Source organism: Triticum urartu, chromosome 2A, assembly GCF_056163025.1.
Source record: "Triticum urartu cultivar PI428250 chromosome 2A, HENAU_Tu73, whole genome shotgun sequence".
Classification (NCBI taxonomy): domain Eukaryota; kingdom Viridiplantae; phylum Streptophyta; class Magnoliopsida; order Poales; family Poaceae; genus Triticum; species Triticum urartu.
In genome coordinates, this window is record NC_141874.1 from 80,653,913 (window position 1) to 80,661,791 (window position 7,879).

A 7,879-nucleotide genomic window follows, 5' to 3' on the forward strand; every position below is an offset into this window, starting at 1 on the left:
ATGAATGTATCTAGCAGTAAGTTAGTGCTAGATACATCCATTTGAGGGACAGGGTCGAGACAAGCTTTTCGAACGGAGGGAGTATTTCTTTACGGAGGAAGTATTACTGCAGTAGTTTATTGAACAGAACTGAACAGTGTATTAGTGTATTATCGCCTCCTTGCTCCATCGGTGCCGCTGGGAAAAGGGGTTCGATCGAGAGAAGATAATACTAGTATTGGCGTGGGTGACGAGGATATCCGATGACCCCTCCATCCCCGCCAACTTTAGGGCTTCTTTGATTCAAAGGAATTTTATAGGATTTCTGGAGGATTGAAATCCTTAAGATTTTTTCCTATGTTGGTCCTTTGATTCATAGGATTGGATCTCATAGGAATTTTTCCTATGGAATCTTCTGTACTACATTTCATAGGAAATTTAACATCCACTCGAACCTCTTTTTACAATTCCTTTGTTTTTCCCGTGGCATCAAACAATCATTGCTAATTCTATAGAATTCAAATGGGCATGCCACTCCAACCCTACACTTTTCCTATTCCTATGTTTTCAAAATCCTACGAATCAAAGAGGCCCTTAAAGTTTTAAACCACCTTGTTCTTTTGAGGAACCAACTCCACAGTTTCCTTCATGTGGCGGCATCCCGTCCCTCTCGCAAGCTAGTATATATTCCATGCAACGCGCCGGCATTGTGGCCACACACACAGTTGCAGGAGAATCATCTTGAGAGGGATAGATGTCGACGCACTAGCTAGGCACTACTGATGCGGATATGTATACACCGCGTTGTGAGCCTTTGATCTGCAATGTGATGATCGACGATTCTTCCGGTTTCCTACGATAAAACGACGCTCATTGTGCCCAGGACTATCAGCCGGTGCGCAAAAAAAAAAAAATCGCACATGAAAAGAAGCAGTCTAGAATAGATACAACACCATGCCATTGCTTTCCAAGGTAGAGCCAAGTGCACTCATGTGGAGATGCAGCTGGGCTCATCTACACCCGGATGTGAACAGGAAAATAAAAAATTGGAGATGCAGCTGGGCTCATCTACACCTGGATGTGAATAGGAAAATAAAAAATAGCAAAAAAGTCCGAATTTCTTTATGGTGCAAGATGTCCGAATTTTTTCATGTGGTTCAGCTTGTTTGGACATTCGAGGAGCTCATGACAAAAAAGACAAATTTCTGGTGTCTACGAAACTTTTGAAAACAACACTATCCACACTGGATTTTATCTTTTTTGCCACGACCTCCTCGAATGTCCAAGCAAGTTAAATTTTGCATGAACTTCATGCGTTTAAGCATCTTGCATCACAAAAAAATATTATAATTTTTTGTTTTTTTCGTTATTTTTTAAAGATTTAGTGTTCTTTTTATTTTAGTGTTCATCGAGTGTAAATGAGCCCGGGCACCAAATTAAACTTTCGATAGATATGGTGGATGGTATTCTCTTGGCATAGATGCCTCGTGTCCCTTCGTCGGCCCTCGCCCACCGGGCAGCCGGGTGCCAAAAATCGGCCGGCCCTTGACCTCTTTGCTCTCACAACAGGCAGCAAAAGCAAGGAAGCAGAGCCTTTGTTCCTTGGCATCTGACCAAGCACTCTTGAGTGCTCGGCGGCAACTCGAGGTCGGCAGCTCGTGAACCTTGGAATCAGGCAACCCAACCCAAGCAACGCACCTCGCAAAAGCGATGGAGAGATGAACAGCATGTGTGCAAAGAATCCTTAATCATTATGTGGATTCATGGTTCGCGTGGGTCTCTTTCTCTTGCCGGCCGCGGAGCTCCGGCGCCGGACACACTGATTACTTGTCGTCTCCGAACAAGCTGCTGAGAGGAAAAGAGGTCCGGAGTGGAGTGGGTGGAATGAGTGAGGAAGATTATCCCAGCAGCGGCGTGAGGCGGAGAGGCTCGGAGGGGCCGTGTCCCGTTACCTCGACGGTGCAAAGCGTACGTAGGGCACGCGCCGTGCTGTGGCCAGTGGCCACACAGTGCTCATGCGGATATGCTCCGCGACGTGAGAGCCTAGGCCCTAGTGGGCGGGCATGCGCCGTGTCCCCGCGGGCTAGGCTGCTTTCTAGGGTAGATAGATGGCCGGCTTCGTTCAGCAATTGACGTGGCCACATGATACGATCACGATTTTTCAGCAAAATGCTTTTGATATACGATAGCAGCTAGCATGGCGCGCAAGGCCAGGCATTTCTGTGGCGAAGTGATTCGGTGGGAAAGAAGATCCAATCCTTGCATTATGTCACTCATAACTGATTTGACACTAACATACATATGCTTAATTAGCTCTTCACCAAGCAGAGCGCATACGCACGCGCGCCACACCGCAATTTACCACTCCCTCCATCACATACGCAGGAGCCCGCACCTTCCACACTGATAGGACCATGGCTGACGTAGTTAGGTCCTCAAACTGCGCCTTGTAAGCCGAGGAAGCAGAGTACAATCCAACCTTGGTGACCCTTCTTGCAAGGACCCCCGCGTCGCCCCCGCTCGGGCAACTCGGGCGGGATCCCAACCCTAGCCGCCGGGGGCTCCCAGTCCTTCCATCCCTCCCTCCGCCGTCGCCGAAGGACGCCGCCGGCCTATTGCCCGGGGGCTGACGGCGGTGGCGGGGGCCTTCCCTCTCTCCCGCGCCATGGGTGCGGTGCGGAGCCAGGAGGAGTTCCGGAACTTGGCCACATGCCCATTGCCAACCGTGACGGAAGTGGCAGCTGCAAAAAAAGTCCCTGTTTTCATCAGTTCATAGCATACCCATACCAATACACGGTCTTGTGGGCTCTTCCCACTTGAACCAGAGCCATCGAAGTCTAATAGCCTTAGCAAACTTGTCCAAGTTGAGCACACCTAAGCCACCATGCTTCTTAAGCTTGCAGGCGATGTCCGAATTGACTTTCCATTTCCCACCAGAAACCTAGTCGGTGCCTGCCCACGGATAGGCGCGCCAAAAATCATTATGAATGGGCCCCTTTATTTGTTGTAGTATAAGGGTGAAAAAACGCCCTCAAATTTGTTTCGTCACACTGGGCCTGCTCGGTAGTGTGAAAAGCAGCATCTTTTCGGCAAATTCCCTATTTAACGCGCTTTTGCGTAAAATTTGTAGAGCTTCACAGAATAACCAACTAGCTGGGTCGGCCCATGCAGCAGTCCAGTTAGGGAAACTTCTGGAAGATTCATTTGGTTTCTACTGTTTTTTTACTACTACTTTTACCGTTTTCTTCTGTTTTTTGTGTGTTCCTTTTCATTTATTAAAATACTTTTATTCTTAAAAATTGGTAGGAAAATTCATAATTTGTTCCAAATTTCAGAAAATATTGACCTCTTAAATATTTTTGTTCAAAATTTTGAATTTTTTTCCTGTTTTCATAAAATGTTCGTATTAATTTTTTTTATAATTTTACAAATTTTTCCTGATTCATAATTTTTCATATTTTCAAACAATATTCTCAATTTGAAAGCATGTCCAAATTTAAAGAATGGTCATGTTTTTAGAAAGATCGAATTCTCACAATTTTTGAAATTTGTTCATGTTTTTAAAAAGTGTTCGCTTTGTCCAAAAAAATCACTGCTTTAAAAAATGTTTCACAAATTATTCCAATTTATAAAAATGTTCACACTTTTTAAAAATAATTTTTGCATGTGTTTATAAAACAATGAAATAAATGAAAAACATTGGTTGCTATAGTAGCCAGGTTGCTACAGAGCACAATGGGCCAACCAAATGGAGGCACTCCTTCTGCGTCCTGCCGACTACTCGCCGTAATGCGCGGCACATAGGGGGCTTCGTCTTTTCAGATGCAACTATGCCTCTCTAATAGCGAACTTGTACGAGCGCTCGCTTGAAGTGCCTAACCCAATAAGTCGGATCAGGCTTAGGGCCTCAAGTGAACGTCTGCATCCTTCGTCTTTTCTGCATTTTGGATTTTTGTTAATTTTTGTTATATTTGAAAATATTCCTAATATATTTACCATGAAAATTGTTTTACATAAAAGTTAAGAAAAAAATTATTGTGTACTTCCAAAAATGTTAAACATGCACAGAAAAATGTTTCAACTGTATACATAAAACGTACCACGTGTATTGAAAAAGTAGACATTAAAACATATATATGAATAAAAAGTTAATCAGGCATTTAAAAATGTCAAACGAGTATAAAAATGTTCCTATTCTATATAGAAAATGTACAATGTGTAATGTAAAATGTACAACATGTGTGAAAAAATTTAGGCATCAAAACATCAAATGAAAAATGTTAATCATATATTTTCAAAATGATAAACATCTATACAAAATGTTTCTAATGTATACGAAAAATATGAAACATGTATGAAAAAGTACACATCAAAACATCAATACGACAAAAATGCAAAACATTTGTGTAAAATATTCCTGATATATACAAAAAATGTACAACCTGTAGACATACAAAAAACAAGTTTAAAAACTATTATACATGTATTTCGAAATATTTATTTTGTGTATAAAAATGCTCCTACTGTGTACGAAAAATGTACAATATGTACAGAAAAATATAGACGCCGAAACATACGGTTGAAAAATGCTAAAAATGTGTTTGATTTTTTTAATATACATGGAAAATCTTTTAAATATATACCAATAATGTATAATGTGCATGAAAAATAAATTAGGTTTTAAAACATATATTTTCGAAAAACTTTAATCATGTATTTCAATAATATTAAATGTGTTAAAAATGTACCTGATGTACATGGAAAATGTTCACCTTTTTAAAGTAAAACCTGAAGAAAACTAAGGAAAAAACTGAACGGTAAGTTGAAAAAGGGGAAGAAAGAGGCATGGAAAACCCAAGGGAATTTTGTTTCATTTCTTATTCATTCTTTTTTGCATTTTGTGTCCATTTATTTTTCATTTTCATTTCCTTTTATCTTTTGTTTATTTTGTTTCTTACTTCAGTTTTATTTGTTCTCTTGGTTAATATTGTACATTTTTAGTATACCTCAACAACAACTTTCTAATATATGTCTTACACTTTTCCAATACAAATTAAAAAAATGTTATACATGATCAAATTTTTTTCTATATACATTTTTACTAATTTTCAAACACAGGATTATTAGTTTTAGAATTCATGGTCATATTTTTTCTATTCATTTTCACATTTTTTTAAATGCTTGAGTAATAGTTTTTAAATGAAAATTAATTTTTTTAATACATGGTCACCATTTATTCTATACACATTTAACATTTTGCGAACACTTTTTGAACATACTTTTAAATACTTGATTAACATTTTTATATACATGATCAAATTTTTTTCATCATTTTTCTAATACATGGTCAACATTTTAACTATACACATTTAACATATTCCAAATGCTTGATTAACATTTTTTAAATACTTGTTCCACATTTTTTTAAATACTTGATTAAAAAAATTAGATACATGATCAATTTTTTTCATAATTTTTTTAATACATGGTCAACATTTGTTCTAGACACATTTAAAATTTCTCAAATGCTTAATTAAAAGTTTTCAAATAGTTGTTCATCATTTTTTCGAAATGCTTGATTAACATATTATATATATGATAAATAAAATTTATCCTTTTTAATACATGATCTACAATTTTTCTATACACATTCAACATTTTTCTGAATGGTTGATTAACATTTTTCAAATATTTTGTCAACATTTTACAAATGTGTGTGTTACACTGTTTTTTGAAATATATATGTTCACAGTTTCCAAATACTCTCTAACATTTTAAAAATAGTTGTGTGTGTGTGCGCGCGCACGCGTGTGTGCTTGTGTGTGTGCGTGCGTCGTGCAAAAGCGCGCGCGTGTGTGTGTGTGTGCATGTGCTGGTGTGTGCTTGTGTGTGTGTGTGTGTGCGCGCGCGTCGTGCAGGCGCGCGCGTGTGTGTGTGTGTGCTTGTGTGTGTGCGCGCGCGCGTGCGCATGTGTGTCGGTGTATGTGTGAGGGAGAGAAAGATAATATTTTAAATTACAAATAAAAGTACAAAAATAATGCAACAAACGAAAACAGAAAATAGAAAAAGGGGATGTGGCTGCTGGGCACGTGGGCCGGCCCATCTCAATCGCCCCATTAGCGAGTCAGAAGCTAGACTCGCTCAAGGCGAGATATAGGGGCGCCCTTTCAGGAGTCTCCCTCCCCTATTCGCTTGGACTGGACGTGGTCCTCTCTCTTGGCGTTCGATCGCTCTTGCCTTTTTCTCCGTGGAAAAAGTCGGTAGAGGAAAAATGCTAGCTACTGGCTCAGAAATTTTTTGACTACCATTTATCAACTGATTTTAAAACATTATTTTAAAACTGTTCTTCAATTTAGAAATATTTCGGATTTAAAAACCTTCATGTATCTTTTAAAATCATGAAGCTAAATAAGTGCACGAATTTTAGATATTTCCAACGATTTTACAAATAAATCGAGTTTTTAAAATCACAATTAAATATATATAGTTCCGAATTCTGGTTTATATCAGTTTAATGTATAAGTTAGAATTTATAAAAACAATAAAGAAAAAATATGTTAGAGATTGGCATATTTTTCATAACTATATTTTTAATATGCAGTGTGTTCTACCTATTGGATTGGTTTTTTTGGAGAAAATATGTGAAAGCTTTATTGTAATACCTGCGCATTTTATATGACAAACATGAGTACTTTTTCATAGATGGTGAAACAATTTTTTAATAAGTACTCCCTCCGTCCCAAAATAAGTGTCTCAAAAATAAGTGCCTCAATTTTGTACTAGCGTTAGTACAAAATTGTACTCCCTCCGCTCTAAAATTCTTGTCTTAAATTTGTCTAGATACAGATGTATCAAGTCTTAGTATTACATACATCCGTATGTAGACAAATCTAAGACAATAATTTTGGGACGGGAGGAGTACTAAGCTTGAGACGCTTATTTTGGGACCGAGGAAGTATTTCACACAAAGTATCTTTTGATCTATTGGCAATAATTTGATCTGACATGCTTGAAGATGAATAGATTGGAAGTTTTCTCGTAAAAAAATCACCTGCTATGGGCATCTTAAAAGTAATCTCGATTGGACATGCATAGATATTTTCCTTCTACAATATTGATTATCATCATCACTCGGGGAGGGATGTGGGGCGACTCCGCGGGGCGCCGGACGTCTCCGCGGGGCAATGGTGCGGCAGTCGTCGGGCCACAGTCCTCGGCGTCTGTGCCTCGCCCGCGGGTTGGCGGCCGGTTCTGGGCGCTGGCCGGATCTGATGACGACGGGGCGGACGGGGACGATGATGATCCGGCAGATTCACCGCCGACGCTGACCCCTTCCGATATGTTTTGCGAGTTTTTTCTTTCGGGTTATGACGAGGACGAGGTTGCCTCAACGGTGGACAAGATTCTGCTGGTGGACGATCCGGCGAGGGTTGGGCTCCACGCGGGCGAGAGGAAGGAGATGGTGCGTCGCGTCATTCACCGGAGAACGGCGGCGACGGCCGTCAGGCCATGGAAGGGACCTCTCCCGAAGGTTAGTCTTCCAAACCTTACTCTTTTTGATTTGATTAGGCCAGATTCGTGGATTAAGGTTCAGAGGAAGAAGAGATCGGTTCGTTGTGCAAGCAATTCCCGGAGGCCGGCGGCGTTGCCGGCGGGGCACGCGATCGGGATCTCGCAGGTGCGGGAGCTCCGTTTGAACGCGCTCTTGGGCCGCGAGCTGGGTGCGCCAGGGGGTTGGCTGGTTCTGAGTGAGCCGGGCCCGTGCGTGGTTGGGTCGGCGTTAACTGGGTATGAGGCCCAGTCTAACCAGGCAACTACGTCGATCCCTCCTGCAGCCCCATGCACGTTCGCTGTTCCTCGAGTTTGTCTGCCATCAATACGATCTAGGGTTTTGAGTAGG